This window comes from Lepus europaeus, chromosome 4 (assembly GCF_033115175.1).
Source record: "Lepus europaeus isolate LE1 chromosome 4, mLepTim1.pri, whole genome shotgun sequence".
NCBI classification, from domain to species: Eukaryota; Metazoa; Chordata; class Mammalia; order Lagomorpha; family Leporidae; genus Lepus; species Lepus europaeus.
In genome coordinates this window covers 119,899,731-119,916,934 of record NC_084830.1, presented here as the reverse complement: position 1 = coordinate 119,916,934, position 17,204 = coordinate 119,899,731, and positions in this window count along the sequence as shown.

The following is a 17,204-nucleotide window of genomic DNA, read 5'->3' as shown; positions in this document are numbered from 1 at the left end:
CTATATATATGAAATACATGATATTTATTCCCTTTATATAAATAAATAAAAAAATCCTCCAATGGCTTCCTCTATGTTTAAAGTAACTGCAATTGCCTTGTATTTATTTTCCTGACTTCCTCTGTGGTTACTAGTAAAGGCCTACACATTCAGATCCTTCCTTTCTTTGACCATCTTTGGAAGTCGCTTTTCTCCTCTATTCATTCTGAACCAGATGCACTGGCCTCCGGTTGTTCAGAGGCTTCGCTGGTCAGATGCCCCCTCAAAGCCCTTCAGTCTGCAGTTACCTGCGCAGTACCCACTAAGCTCCTTGACTGCCTCATCTGGTTCTTGGCCTTTTCAGTTAGCAGATTCGTGACAACTCCATTTAAAACAGGAAGCTTCCTCTGCCTCAACATTCTTCATAATCCTTCTTACATGTTTTTCTTCAAGGCATTTATCACCATTTGATGTATGTTTTTATTATTTTTTGTTTCCTTATCACTTGCTTTCCACTAGTCAAATAAAAATTACATGTGGACAGGTATTTTTTTTTTTCATTGCTTTTTCCAGAATGCTAAGAATATTCCTGGCATGTAGGAGACACTGTACAAGTATCTGTTGACTCAATGAATTAAGAAAGATGGCCTGCCTTGGGTGATCACTGATGTCATACATACGAGTGTTAATTGTTAAATTAACAACAGCAGTCACTGTACACTTACTTCCCATGAAAGACCTCTGTTCTCAATGAGTTATACTATGAGAATTAACTATAAAACTTGTTCTCAAACTGTGTGTGTGTGTGTGTGCAAATTGTTGAAATCTTTACTTAGTACAGAGTTGATATTCTGTGTATAAAGTTAATTGAAAATGAATCTTGGTGGAGAATGGGACTGGCAAGGGGAGAGGGATGAGGAGGTGGGGTGGGAGTGGGGGTATGGTGGGAAGAATTACTATATTCCTAAAGTTGTACTTAGAAATTTGTACTCATACATAAAAGGTTTCTTTGGGGAAAAAAAAGAAAGAAGGTCTGTTCCTCCGACTTGACAATTAAAAAAAGATGGTGTTGTCTGATCTAGAAGAGAAAGAATGACTACAAAAGAGAAGAAGGGAGCAAGGAGAGAATGCATATAGGCAAAATATAATTTGAAACAAAGTAAGAGATAGAGATAAAAACAGCATGAATATTTGGAAAGCAGAATGTTTGGTTTCATTCATTTTGGTTCATTCTTCATCGATTACCCTGCTTTGCTTGCTAAGAACATCTGTGACCTTTGAGAAATGACTTCCTTTCTAGATTTTGCAGCTAAAACGAGGGCAGTGCACAGATGTTTAATTATCTTACCTGATTCTAAATGCCTAGACTACACCATAGGCTTACTATGGGATTTTCAGGTGAAAATTGTCCCAGTCTGTTATTGACCATTTTCAAAGTCACATTTGTGAGAAGAGGTGAAAGGAAAGGATATGGCAAAACCTATGATGCAGGTTTTTTATAATCTGTCAGGGGACACCCTCAACCAGGAATTTTTTAGCTTCTTACTGAGCGTAGCTATGTCAAGAGTAGGATGTGTTGGCAGGGCAGGAGAGGCTGTTCTGGGGGTAAAGTGTAGCTGGAATTTTGGTCTCCATCATGGACTATGGCTCTGGAGAAGGCGCACCTTTTGCTAACCTGTGGTGCAATTCTAGGAGACACCATGAGAGCCCCTGAGAGACGTGTAGCCTAAAGCCGGTTGGTGTGAGTCCTGCGGTCTCACTAGGACTCTGCTTCACAATGTGGTCAGTATTACTGCAGGTGCCTTAGGCTTTTCCTGGGGGTAGCGTGGGCATTGTTTTCTCACACCAGGGAGAAGAACAGGACTTTTCTTAGGAAAGTTTCCTGGCGTGTAAGCCCCACGGCATCAGCCCAGATAAGACCATTATGCAAGCAAAGGTGAAACAGGCCCAGACATCAGCAGCAATCCAGGTATTTTTGGAAAACACGTTTTCATCTTTCATTTACACCAGACCTGGAGTGGAGCGAAGTCATTACAAAGTGTTAGTCCCATTCATCCCAGCCCCTGACAGCTAGCTTTCTTTCACTGGTACCATTAGGGTAGACTATCCCGAGGATGCTCAAATTTGGCCTTTCCTTACTCACAGCCACTGAAGTGACATCGTTCTATCCTGAGAGAAGACAGAAGTTTGGGACATCAAACATGGGTGAAACCAAGCAAGCAAGAAGAGAAAGGAGGAGGAGGAGGAGGGAGAGAGCCTGAAGAGGAGAAATCTGTTTAAGGTGAATTCTCCTTCACTTATTTGGTACCTACTACACATAGCTTTATATTAACTACACTGAGAGAGAACCCTGATCCTTGTAAACATCGTAAAAGATAGGCACCTCAACCAAAAAGAGATTCGGAGGTGTGAGTGGCTGGTTGATGTCACGTAGATTTAATTGGCAGGAAACTGTATGGGCCCCTCCGCCTCCGAAGCCCATTCATTTCCTGGTATGCTTTTCTACGTGAAGGCAAGGAAGGTAAAGAAGCAATAGCTGTGCTGGGCCCTGTGTAGCAGAGAATTTAACCTTGTTGTGAAGAGCTGTGGTTGAAGTTTCTGGGAAGTCATCTCTAGCACCTTGCCGTGTCATATTGGGGAAGCTTTATACTTGCTTCTCTGGGGGTGCTGGGTCATGCCCCATAGTCTCACAGTGTGATTTAGGGTGGGGATTTGGGTCACATGGTAGCAGCTCAACCTCCGAAGGACTGGCAGTTGCGGTCAACTACGTAGGCATGATCCGGCGGAGTCCCAGTAAAACCTTGGGAGAAATCTGTGGTGAGCTGCTTAGACTAGCAGTACTCCGTGCAGGTTGTCACGCGTCAGTGCCAGGAAGGTAACACTTATTGTCCATGATTGCCCTGCAAGAGGACAACTGAAAATGCATGTTTGGAACTTTCCTGGACTTCGCCTCGTGTTCTCTTCCCTGGAGTGATTTGACTGGCATCCGTTCCATATAAGAAAAGTAACCCCAAGTGTAAGAGCTCTCAGCGAGTTCCGGGAGCCCTGCCAGTGAAGGATCAAATCTGAGTGTGGTCTTGGGGACCCCTAAACTTGCAATGGGTGTCAGAAGTGAGGGTGGTCTGCTGGTGCTGTGGCTCACTAGGCTAATCCTCTGCCTGTGGCACTGGCACTCTGGGTTCTAGTCCCAGTTGGGGCGCCGGTTCTGTCCCGGTTGCTCCTCTTCCAGTCCAGCTGTCTGCTGTGGCCCGGGAGTGCAGTGGAGGATGGCCCAAGTGCTTGGGCCCTGCATCCGCATGGGAGACCAGGAGAAGCACCTGGCTCCTGGCTTCAGATCAGCACAGTGTGCCAGCAGTAGCGGCCATTTGGGGGATGAACCAACGGAAGGAAGACCTTTCTCTGTCTCTCTAACTCTGCCTATCAGAAAAAAAAAAAAAAAAAAAAAAGAAGTGAGGGTGGTCTTACGGGTGTCACTGTCTTACTCAGCCCTTTTGCAAGCAGCATCATTCTCCCAGAACTTGTGCTGCTTCTTTCCCTACCTAAGAAACAGACTCCTGAAGTGAGCCACTGCCATCGTGGACTGCAGTTGCCAGGAACAGGGAATGTGGGACTAGGGGGCAAACCCTAGGGACAGTATGAACACAGTGGGCACTGAGGTCCCTGATTCAGTGTCCATTCTACTGCTCATTCTCCGATTGCCTTTGGGGACAGAGGTGGTATCTCTCCTGGCCTCGGTTTATAGACCTGGAATATGGACATACTGAATTTAAATTAGTAAGTCTTTGGAGGCTTCAGATTTTTTTTTTTTATTTTATAATCTGATAGTATGAAAAGACTAAAAGGCCTCTGGAGGTCATAATACACTGGAGAGGTTTATCTTTTTCATTTCTGGGTATTCTTGTTGGGCTGAGAACTGCGCTGGTCAGAAGATAGCCCGTCCTGATCCCAGATCTGAGCTGCAGAGAACAGCTCCAACATGGTTCCTGCCCTCCTGCCTTCTGTTCCCAACCACTGTTGTGTTTCATATGTCAGTATCTTGCCAACAGGGCTGCAATGGTTGTGACACTGTCCCATCCCACTGCCCTAAGGAGACTTTTAATGGAATGAGGTGGGTGGCTCATGCAAGCAACTAAACAGACTACCTCCATAAAATACGGGCTAAAGAGTAGAGTGAGCCACGTGTGCAGGAGTGAAGAAATAATTTCAGGACACAGGTAGTAGCAGCAGAAAGGGCCTGGAGGAGGAAACTATTGGACTTGAAATAAGAATTTCAAGGCAGACATAGGTCAAGGGGTCTTTCTGAGGGTAGACAATGGCAAGAAGAAAGGCACAGAGGTTTGAAGCACACCCACCTGTGGTTTCTTCAATCCGTGATGATACTGATAGCAATCACGGTGAGAACAATAATGTAAAAATCCCACAGTGCACATCTTCAGCTATTTTACATTTTTCAAAGCCCCATCATTAAAAAACTGTTGAAACCAGTTTCAAGCCATGTACCTGTTAGTCACGAGGCACAGTGATTTACATAAATCCTTTAATGCTGACATAGCCTCTAGTGGTCCATCTGTCCTGGATCCGTACAGGCAGGGAGTGCAGCTCAGAAAAGGCGGGACATGTGTGGGGGCCCTCAGCCTTTGTAGGGATCAGGAGTCAACCTTGCACTAAGACTCAAGTCTGATCTCAGCATTCACACCCCACACCGGCTACCCTCCATCATTCTTGGTCTGCGTGGGGAAATAGTCCTCCTCCCACTTCATAGATGAGTAATAAGAGGTAAATAAAGTTTAAGTCATAAACCCAAGGCCACACAACCACAATGGAAAATAATTCTTTGGTTTCCTAACATGAATTTCCCTCTCTTGATGGACACACGCTGGACATGGTGAGCACAGCTGTTGCATACACTCAAGCTGGAATGATATGCTGACAAAAGTCAATGTTTTGTTGGGAGACTGAATGACTGCGTAAGAAAGCGACTATTTTGCATGTTTGCACTGCCCACAAAGCAGCTCCTCTGAAATTGCCCTCTGTTCTCTTGGCGGCCCTTTCTGCCCCTCCTGTGTTTTAGACACTTTAGGAGTGTCCACTAGTGAGTCCCTCTCTTTTGAAAATGGCACCCCTCCCACCACCAGCACCAGGTTTCTACTATGTAGAAAACTTCATGGAAAAAAGGGGATTAAAATCTAAGTTTATTTTGATACAAATTTTTTTAATTGATACACAGTTCTGCCATAATATACATTTCTCTTACTCTTTTAAAATGTCTTTTTAAAAAAAATTCAAATTTGCTTATTTGAGAGGTAAAGAGACAAGGAAAGAGAGGCACCCATCCTCTGTTTCCTTCCCCAAATACCTATAGCAGCTGGGGCTGGGCCAGGTTGAAGCTGGGAGCCAGGAGCTCAACTCTGCTATGTGGGTAGCAAGGACCTAAATACTTGAGCCATCATTTGATGGCTGCCAGGGTACACATTAGGAGAAAGCTAGAATTGGAAGGAAGAGTGAGGACTTCAAACCAGACATTTGAATACAGGCCATGTGTGTTCTATGTGGGGCATTAACTGCTGTATTAAACAACCAGGCTCCTCACCCCCAAGAGCTTTTCAAGATATCTAGTTAATGAATTTCAAATTTTTTTTGCATGTGTGTGTGCACACACACTTGCACAACTCATTTATCTTCTAATCCCCCTTTCCACGAACTTTTCAAGTATTCTCGTCTATACTCTGCCCTCGTGGATTTGTTGAACTGTAATGCTTCCTCAAATCAGGTGGGCCAGTTGTATTTCTCTCCTAACTTGGAGTTGATGGGGAGTCATTCTAATGGCAGAATCTTGGTCAAAGGGTCTCGACCCTCTGCTGCTAAGGTTTCTGAGACCACCCTGACACCTGCCCTCCCTTAGGCCTGGATGCTGTGGGATCCGTGCAAAACTCTATTAACCTGCCTATAAATGTCTTCTGCTCTGTAATTTCAAATTTTTCAAACTGAAGAAATTGAGCTGAGAAAATAGTTAAGTTTAATTTATACAATCTACAGAGAAGGTGAAGAAGCTGCTTTTTTATTCACAATCTCATTATTTTTAGTTGATTTTAAATATTATAAACCTCAAACCCAGGACACTTCCTGAAATGAGTCAGCACTGTTTTTTAGTTGTTGAGAAATGATGAGGAATCAGAGTGCTTCTTGCATGTTTCAGTTCCCAGAGGCCATGGGGTCCTGACACAATCTCTTCTTAATGACCAGCTGGCCCATTCCTGGGCTGGCTCTAAGTCTGACATTGCCTAGGGAACACTGCCTGGCAAAGAAGCTGGTATCTGCTTGTAACACCTTTGCTGGTGCTTGACTTTGACTAGAATTTCCCTAGGAGGTTCTTTCAGTGGCATGATGATGGGTATTTCCAAACCCTGGACAACCTATTTTCTGGGGAGGTGGTCAGGAGGCAAGTTGTGTGGATAGTAGAAATTACGTAGGATGTGTTCTCTGTGTTTGGACTGGTGCAACTGGTGATGATCAGGTGGTTGGGCACTGGTAGGAAAACCTCTGTCTTTGTGGCATGAGTAATCCAAACACTTAGTCTGGGGTAGCCATATTCACTGTAGGAAGAGGAATAAATCAAAAAGGGAAAGATTCAGAAAGCAAGTCCTCAAGTTCTGTCTGCCATCATTTTTGACTGATCCTCAATTATGCATGCGTGGAACAGACTCAAAGATGAGCTGAAAGCAAGCAAAGATTTGAATTGAAATGGGAGCTGTTACTCTCAGAAATGAATTTGAAATTCAATTTCAACCCAGTTTGTGCCTGGAAAAGAAAATAAATTATAATCCTTGTAGAACAATATCGGGATCCAGGATCTCTATACTCAACATTCATTATATCCAGGAGAATGTGACAAAGTCTCCAATGAAAAGATAAAGATCGTTATCTAAGATGAATCCTAAAATGATTCCAGATATTAGAATCAGCAAACATGAATCTAGGAGGGGCTGTCATAATCATTCTCAATGATACAAATGAAAGTTTGCTCAAAATAAATGAAATGATTAAAAAAATCTCAGGACATATATGGGAACAATGAAAAATGATCAAGTTAATAACCTGGAATCGAAAATAAAATATTTAAAATTTAAGAGAAGAATGGAAATGACAGAGGAAAGAGTTAGTAAATCTTAAGATAGATCAAAAGAAATGATCTAATGTGAAGAACAGTCAAAGACTGTGCAAGGCCTCAGGGACCTGCGGGATAACGTGCAAGTCTCACAAACAATTGGCCTCCTGTATCCATGGGTTTCACATCCAGGGATTCAGCCAACAGCAGATTCAAGAAATTTCACCTGTACAGAACACTTACTTTTTCTTTGTCATCATTTCCTAAACAACATACTATAAGAAGTATTTACATCAAATTTACTTTGTGTTAGGTATTAGAAGTAGTCCAGAGATGATTTAAAGCATACAGGAAGATGTGTGTAGATTATATGCAAATAGCATGTCATTTCATTTAAAGGCCATGAGCGTCCATGATTGCATATGCATGGAGATCCTGGAACCAATCCTCTGTGGATGCCAAAGGGATAACGGTTTAAGGTATTGAAAGTTTCAGAAGCAGAGAAATGGGAGAATAGGCTATAAGATACACATAGAAGTAAATACATAAATTTCCTGAATTTAAGAAAACAACAAATTTACAGATTCAAGATGTTCAACAAACCACTAGCAAAACAAATATATGAAAATGGGCAAAGGCACACAGACAAGTTCATTGCTATGAAAAGCCAAGGAAAAGAGAAAATGAGAGGATTCAGAAAAATTACACATTATGCACAAAGGGTCTTCAAAAAGTTAATAAAAATGTATTTGACAAAAAACTAGGCATGGACTTCAATTTTTATCATTTAATTCTATTTTTCCATTATATTTTGAAGTTCTCTCATGTAAGGGGAAAATGATTTTTATTAAAGGTCAGAAGTGATTGGAATACCATCTTGGAGAAAGGAATGCACCCAGCATTATATAAGCAGCTAAACCAAAGCTTCAACAATGAGACAAGTAGACATTTTAGATGAAAACAAAAAACAAAACAAATTAAAACAAAAACGTTGAAAACTGTACCGAGATCTTACTAAAGCTGAAGGATCTTCTTTAGGCTTAAACAAAAGGATACCAGATAGAAACTTGAATTCCCAGAAAAGAACACGTACAGCCAGAAGTAGTAAATGGCCATAGAAACATTAAAAAAAAGAGTTTTTGTCTTTAAAAATTAGTTTATAATAAATCTCTTTTTAAAGATTTATTTATTTTATATGAAAGGCAGAGTTAGAGAAAGAAGGAGAGACACACTGAGAATCTTCCACTCATTAGTTTACTCCCCAAATGGCCCCAACTGCCAGGGCTGCTCAAGGCCAAGGTCAGGAGCCAGGAACAACTTCTGGGTCTCCCACTTGGGTGGCAGGGGCCCAAGCACCTAGGACACTCTCTGTTGCCTTCCCAGGCCCGTTAGCAGGGCATTGGATGCCTGAACTGCAGGTAGCAATTTAATCCGTTATGCCACAATGCCAGCTCCATAAATCTGGAATCTATAGTTAGAAAAACTAACATTGCCTGGGGGAAGAGTTATGTAAAGTAGATGTAATATACATGACAATAACATAAAGGATGGAAGTAGGAGAATAAATGGACTTACATGATTATAAAGCTTTTATGTTTCATATGAAACATATGGTAGTCAAACTCTAGGCAGACTATGAAAAGTTAGGGATTTATATTAATTTGTAATATTAGTAAGACCTAGTTCAAACATTAAAAAGGTAATGAAGATGTTAAGGCCAAAAGCCAAGAGAAAAATTAAATGGAATTATAAAAGTTATTAATGTTAAAATTTCAAGAACAGAGGAACAAGAACAAAACAAGTTATATGCATTTGGAAATTAAACAATGCCCTCTAAATAATTGTGGGCTAAAGAAGTCAATAGGGAAATTTAAAATATTTTCAGCTGACTGAAAATTAAAATAAAGCAATGAATTTGTAGGAGACAGCTGAAAGAGTTCTTTGAGAAATATTTAGAGCTTTCAATACTTATATAGAAACAAGAGGAGAAGATAAAGTTTCCACCTTAAAAATTAAAAAAAAAAAAAAAGGAGCCGGTGCTGTGGCATAGTGGGTAAAGCCACCGGCTGTAATGCTGGCATCCCATATGGGCACCGGTTTGAGACCCGGCTGCTCCACTTATGTTCCAGCTCCCTGCTATGACCTGGGAAAGCAGAAGATGGCCCAAGTCCTTGGGCCCCTGCACCCACATGGGAGACCTGGAAGAGGCTCCTGGCTCCTGGCTTTGGATTGGCTCAGCTCCAGCCATTGCGGCCATCTGGGGAGTGAACCAGCAGATGGAAGATCTCTCTCTCTCTCTCTCTCCCTCCCTCCCTCTCTCTCTCTCTGTAACTCTGACTTTCAAGTAAAATAAATAAATCTTTAAAAAAAATTTAAAAAGATCAAATTAAACTAGACATAAGGAAAGACAATAGCATATAGAACTAAATGAACTAAAAAATGGATACAAAGCAAAAATCAATGAAATAAAAATGTTTCTTTGAAAAATACTAATAAAATTAATATACTTCTATTTGATTGCTCAAGGAGATCTAAGAAATAAAATACCAATATCACCAAGCTCTTTATATCCTACAATCATGAAAGGATAATAAAGAATATTATGAACAACTTTATGTCAATAACTTTGGAAACTTAGAGGAGACAAATCAGTTGAAAGATAGAAACCATCAAAACTGACTCAAGAAGAAACAATGAACTATTCTATATTAGGTAAAAACCCTCCTTACAAAGAGGAACCACTCACAGAGGGATTCATTAATGATTTCTGAACTTTTAATTTTATACAAATCTCTTTAGGAAATGCAAGGAAATCCTCCTCAAATAGTTGTGTAATACAATATTGCCACAGAGATACATTTACAAGAAAAAGAAACTATATAGTATACCAACATCCCTGTTTAAACATTGGTTCAAAATTTCTATCAAAATATTAACAAGCTGAGTCCATTAATATATAAAAGGATAGTGTATTATTATCAGCTAGGATGTATTCCAAGAAACTAAGGTTGAATTGAACACAAATAATCAATTTGACTCATTATATTAATAAAGGAGAACCTCAGTGTGATCATCTCAATAGATGTGGGAAACAAATTGATGAAATTCAATTTCCATTTAGAGTAAAAGCTTCAGCAAACTAGGAATGGATGAGCTCTTCCTCAACAAAATAAAGGCACATACACTGAATTTTACAGCTAGTATTGGGGCACTGTGGTGCAGAGGATTATGCCATTGCCTATGATGCTGGCAACGCACATGGGCCCTGCTTCAAGTCCTGACTGTTCCACTTCTGATCGAGCTCCCTACAAACATGCCTGGGAAAGCAATGAAAAATGACCCAATTCTTTGGGCCCCTGCACCCATATGAGAGATCAGGATGAAGTTCCAGGCTTCTGGTTTCAGCCTGGCTCAGGCCCAACCCCAGCCACTGCAGCTCCCTGGGTAGTAAACCAGAGGATGGAAGATCACTCTTTCTTTGTAACTCTGTCTTTCAAATAAATCAATAAATACATCTTTTAAACACAAAGCTTTACAACTAGTATCACAGTTGATGGTGAGACAAATGCTTTCCCTAAGGATCAGGAACAAGGCAAAGATGCCTACTTTTTCAATTTTCATTTGACACTGAACTAGAGGGGCTATACAGTGGAACAAGGCAAGAAAAATAATCCAAAGTCATTCAGATTTGAAGGCAAGAGATAAGAATGTCCTTATATTGAAAGGTTCACAGAAAAGTGAGATTAAAATACTGATATCAAAACTTTTTGCACCAAAATAAACCTACATTTTGTATTTCCATAATATGCATTTTCATCAACTTTTAAAAGACGCTTCTTATGCAGAAAATAAATGTAACTCACAAACTGGATCATAGCAAAATTAAAATCTCCTGTGTTTTAAAGTAATCTGAAAGACAATCCACATTCGTAGAGGAAATATTTGCAAAACATATTTGACAAAGGGGATTTGTCCAGAATATATAAAGAATTCTAAAACTTCAATTATTCAAGAGAATCAACCTAATGTAGAAAGTGGACAATATATTTGAACAGGTACTTCAACAAAAGAAGATAAAAATGGATGACAGGTAAGCACACAAAAATGTGCTTCACACCATTAGGTATTAGAGAAATGCAAAATAAAGCCATTTACCCAAACATATTCAATGGAATAAAATTAAAAAGAATGATAATATGTGTTGCGAAAACTTGTAATAACTGTAATAATTCAGTGCTGAAGCTAATGCAAAAACAAAACAGCCAGTTTGAAATACAAGTTGTCTGCTTCTCATAACGTTAAACACACACTTTATATGCAAACCAATAATCCCACTCCTGGTATTTATACAGTAAAGAAGAAAAAGCACATTCATACAAAGACTTGAATGTATGCATTTATGGCAACATTCCTCTTAATAGTAAAAACCTGGAAACTTGAATAGATAAAAATGGTTATACTCTTATACTATGGACTTAGTACTCTGCAATAAAGAGGAATGAACTTTTGATAAATTCAGCAATGTGAATCTCAAAAACATTGTGCTGAGTAACAGAAGTCTAACACAAAACCCTTTTATACATTGTGGGATTCCATTTGTATGCAGTTCTTGAAAAGGCAAATCGACAGTCACGAGGGGTTTCTAGTAGTCAGGGAGATACTGATTGCAAAGGCGCCCAGACACAAGGGAACTTTGAGTGGCGATAGAAATCTGGTATCTGGACTGGGATCGTGGCTATAGAACTGCACACAAATATCAAAACCCAGATTTCAAGTTTCACTATATTCAAATTATATCCCAATAATGCTGGAAAATCAAACTTTATGTGAGACAGAGACAAGAAGAGCCTTTGAAATTTTAACAAATATGGGAAGGCTTGGGTTTTTATCCGTGCCCTCATTCTGAGATTCACAAACCAATGGCATGTCTTACTCTATAATGGCACATTCAGTCATATGTGCTACAATTCACATACATAAATGCACCAATTTAAACCATGTGAGTGGCTCCTTTTGTCTCCCACTCTCAGATTCCATGTCCCAGAGAAAATGTAGGTGAGAGGAACGAATGGGCACCACTGCCTCAATTCTCAAGCATCCAAGCCCACCGACAGGGACTCTAGTCTTTCTAGGTAGCCATTTTCTTTTCTTTTTTTTAACTTTTATTTAATGAATATAAATTTCCAAAGTACAGCTTATGGATTACAATGATTTCCCCCTCCCATAACTTCCCTCCCACCCGCAACCCTCCCCTCTCCCGCTCCCTCTCCCCTTCCATTCACATCAAGATTCATTTTCAATTCTCTTTATATACAGAAGATCAATTTAGTGTATTTTAAATAAAGATTTCAACAGTTTGCACCCACATAGAAACACAAAGTGAAACATACTGTTTGAGTACTAGTTATAGCATTAAATCACAATGTACAGCACATTAAGGACAGAGATCCCACATGAGGAGCAAGTGCACAGTGACTCCTGTTGTTGACCCAACAAATTGACACTCTAGTTTATGGCACCAGTAACCACCCTAGGCTGTGGTCATGAGTTGCCAAGGCTATGGAAGCCTTCCAAGTTCGCCGACTCTGATCATATTTAGACAAGGTCATAAACGACAGGGTGAGGATAGTAACCAATGATCCTAAGAGTGGCATTAACCAGGTCTGAACAATTATACAGCATTAAGTGGGGAAGAGGACCATCAGTACACACAGGTTGGGAATAGAGCCATTGGTGGTAGAGGTTATGATTATGAAGGAATGAGGCCCAAGTGCGTCTAGGTAGCCATTTTCAACAACGTTGTCCCCAGAGGCAGTCTAGCTGATTATGATCGCTAAAAGCAAAACCAAGTCTATTTTCTATTTTATGACCCATGTAAAAGATTTTTCCAATGTGATTTTGACCAAAGATGATTTTTATTTTAGGGTCAATGATCAAAGCTAATTTCTAAGTATATGATACCTCTGTTGAGCTTCAGAAAAACTCTCACTCTGCCCAGAAGAGCTTGTCAACCATTCTGTGCTTGGACACCTCCAGTGAGGAAATTATCATCATGAACAAAGCATTCCATGTTGGGTGCCTGATTTGTCAGTTCTCCAAATGTGGGCTGGTTTTCCTTATAGACTCCGACTCTTCTCTGTGGAGTCATGTTGCGAAACTGTCATGTTTTCCCCGAGAGTTCTGTTCAAACGTGGAGTTCACGTCTCATCTTTTCTTTGTAATACTCAAGTCTCAGACTAACTTTTTTTTCCTTCTCTTCCATTATGAGGCCAGCAATGGCTGTGGCCTCAACCTTTCACAAAACAAGTGCTGAACTAGGCACCAGTGCATGAGCCCTGCCTGTCCTCTGCTTGCTTCCTTACTGCAGAGTACAGGGGGCCCTGGAGTATCCAGAGTTCTCGCACTAGTTAGGTTTTTCTGGGTGAGCTCTGCAAGAAGTGGCAGTGGTGAGAGGCTGCAGACATCGCCTGACCTCCATCCCCACCCTGCTTTTGATCTGTTTGGGAGGTACACCTGTCCCTTGACAGCCCTCCGGCTTGGCTTGCATCTCAATGGGACTTTCTAAGCTCATGGAATAGAAATGGCCTCCCGGATCCTCACTCTCCTTCCCCCAGCCTCCCTCCCTCACCACAGAGGAGTGATCTCTAAGAAGCCGCATGTTTATTCTGCGGGCAATCTCTGCTGCCTCTGCCAGCGGACTCGGCCCTCCCCCAGGCTTACACAAACAGCTCTCCTGGAAGCAGTCACGCTTTATGAACTGTTCACGGAGTAAGCACATCACCAGCTGTCAGCCTCTGCACACTCCTGTACCCTGAAGAGCCAGGAAAGGAAGCAAAGACAAATAGCTCGGTGGAAAGCTTTCTATAAATTCAGCGAACAGAATGGCTACAAAAATCATCTGATGCATCTCACTTTGTTAATGCCATTAGTCAACGTATTTGGCTTTCCTATGAAGTTCAAAGGCAGAATGGAGCAGTCATCACTTGAGTGAGAATAAACTAGACTGGAGCTCAGAGAATTCGGTCCTAATCCTGACTCCACCTTGAGTTGCCTCAGCAATGGTGTGTGTGTCTATCTGAGACAGGGAAAGAGAGATAAATAAAGAAGTGGAGGGGCTCGTGCTCTGGAGCAATGGGTTAAAGCCCTGGCCTGCAGTACCAGCATCCCATATGGGCGTCAGTTCGAGTCTGCTCCACTTCCGATCCAGCTCTCTGCTATGGCCTGGGAAAGCAGCAGAAGATGGCCCAAGTCCTTGGGCCCCTGCACCCATGTGGGAGACCCAGAAGAAGTTCCTGGCTCCTGATCAGCTCAGCTCTGGCCATTGCGGTCAATTGGGGAATGAACCAGCAGATGGAAGTCTCTCTCTCTCTCTCTCTCTTTCAAATAAATAAATCTTAAAAAAGTGGAGATGGGGGAGAGAGTAGCAGCTTCCTCCCTTTGGGTCACTTTCTAATTCATATCTCCTACATGGGTTGCAGGTATCCCATTATCTGAGCCACCATCTGCTGCTTCACAGGGTATGCATTAACAGGAAGCTGGAATTGGAAGCAGAGCTGGGACGTGAACCCAGGTATTTTAATAAAGGATGAATGCACCCTAAGTGGTGAATTCTCAGATGCTAGGCCCAAGATCCACCCATCATAGATAGTTTTCAGCAGTCTCTCCTTGTCTAGGAATGTGCTAGAAGAGCCTGTAGTAAACCAGCACTTCAACTACCATCACTGGGAACAAATTTAACAAAAGCAGGAACATGCAAAGAATACAAAGACCACTCCTCACTTAAATCTGTTCTGCACTTTACATATTTCAGGGGTTCTTTCTGTTTTAAAGCTCAGTTGAACCCATTACTCTCTATGAGCTCTCAGAGGCAGATGATCTTAACCGGGTTTTGGTCTAGTAGGAAGCTAAACTGCAGAAGCCAAGGAAGTAGCTTAAGATAACCATCTGGGATAGATATGGAGAGTCTGATCTGTCAGGTCCCATAATATCTAGGGCAGAATTCTTCATGTGCTCTTCTGCAGAGGCCATTATTATCATCATTGAAGTAATCCTTATTTCAACATTATTTATTGAGCACTTAATAAGGGCCAGACTTAGGGCTAAGTGCTTTATGAGTATTGTGTACATACTGAATCATTACTGCAATTCTATGCAGACAAAATATGGCTATGAAACTGAGGCTCCAAAAGGTCAAATAACTTGCCTTGTCCTCGTGTTTTACCCATAATGAACTGGTATGCAATCCTGAGCACTGAAGAGTCTTTCTGACTCTTGATTTAATGAGGTTAATGAGATCTACTTCTGGTACCCCGAGGGCTAGCTAGCATGGGGACCATCTGTGCTAATGGATAGAACATCTTGAAATGTGTGAGCTGTGATCCTTTCCTCCCAGCCAGTAAATGGGAGAGCTGGGATTACAATCCAAGCCTGCGCATTTTCAGACTGAGAAAGTAAGCACAATACTAAACTGCATAATGACATCCCCCCAGACCCTCACTGCTGGTCACCTGCACAGCAGAAGAGGAACTCCACAGTAAACACTTAAATTCTGTTAATTAAAAAATAAACAAGAGGCTTGCAAGTCTTCTGAGGTCTTCTTTGGCCCTAAAGGGCTGTTTTTCTGCTGTTGGACACATGGGCAGCAAGGAACTGATGCTGCTGGGGATGGAGGGCTGTGGCTGCTCTAGCTGTAGCTAAGGTAGACCTCTTCCTTTCAAGCCCCTGATTTTCACCTGGGGAGTAAACAGGTGAAAACAAGAACTGTTCTCCCCCTATCAGTCTCAAGTAATTGGTCACTTCCAATGAGGCAGTAGCTACTTTGGGAAAAGGAGAGATGAACAGACTTGGGGAGGCCCTATGGAGATAACTAAGGGGACAGAAACAAGGGAAGAATGACTTGATGGATTTTTAGAGGGATCTTTGGGACTTCCTGCCTTCTGGTTCTGGGTAAGTTTATTGTAGACATTCTGTGACCACCTTGGCTAGTAATATCAGAGTACTGAAAAATCACAATGAAGTTTTAATTGCTTTTAAAAATATTTATTTCTATAAAGGTTTCTAAAGCAGTATTTTGGCTGCCTGGAGTCATCATCTCCAGCTATTTCCAGCTTAAACAGGAGGAGATCGAAGAAAATCATAATTAAACATAATTATAGGGGCTGGTGTTGTGGTAGAGGGGTAAAGCCGTTGCCTCTGATGCTGACATTCCATATGGGCACTGGTTCAAGTCCCAGCTGCTCCACTTCCAGCTCCCTGCAAATGCTCCTGGGGAAGCAATGCAAGATGGCCAAGTGCTTGTGCCCCTGCACTCACATAGGAGACCTAGAAGCAGCTCCTGGCTTCAATCTGGCCCAGCCCTGGCCAGCCTTCTGGGGAGTAAATGAGCAAATGGAAGACCTCTCTCTCTCTCTCCCTTTGTCCCCGTAACTCTGCATTTCAAATAAATAAAATAAATCTAAAATAAATCTAAAAAATACCGTAATTATAAAGGTGATGGTGATGATAGAGTATATACTGAATGCCTACTACATGTACAGCTTCTAGCTAACACTTCACGTAACAGTTTTGTTGAGTTTTCACCATAACTCTATGAGCTGGCACCATCACTGTCCCTGCCTTCTAGTTAATAAAGCTGAAGCTCAGAGTTCCCGAAGTGGCTCATGACTCTTAAAACAGTGTGTGGAACAATGAGTCAGCATTTAAATGCAGCTCTTAGCCTGGACTACCATAGAGTGTGTGCCTTAAGCTGTCAGGTCATTTTGCAATAATTGTTGGAAAGAGTTTATGGGCAGGATAATTTAAAAATATAATAGAAAAAATAGGCCAAGTATCTAGTGTAGCAGTTAACACAACATTTGGGATGCCCACATTCCATATTTGAGTGCCTTGGTGCAAGCTGTGGCTCTGTTTCTGATCCCAGCTTCCTGCTAATATGTACCACGGGAGGCAGCAGGTGACTGCTCAATCACTGGGTCCCTGTCACTGATGTGTGAGGCCCAGATGGAATTCTGGGCTCCTGGCCCCTGTCTGGCCCAGCCTCAGTTGCTCCAGGAATTTGGGGAGTGACACAGAGGATGGAAGATTTCTCTATCTCCCTCTGCCTTTCAAATAAAATAAAAAT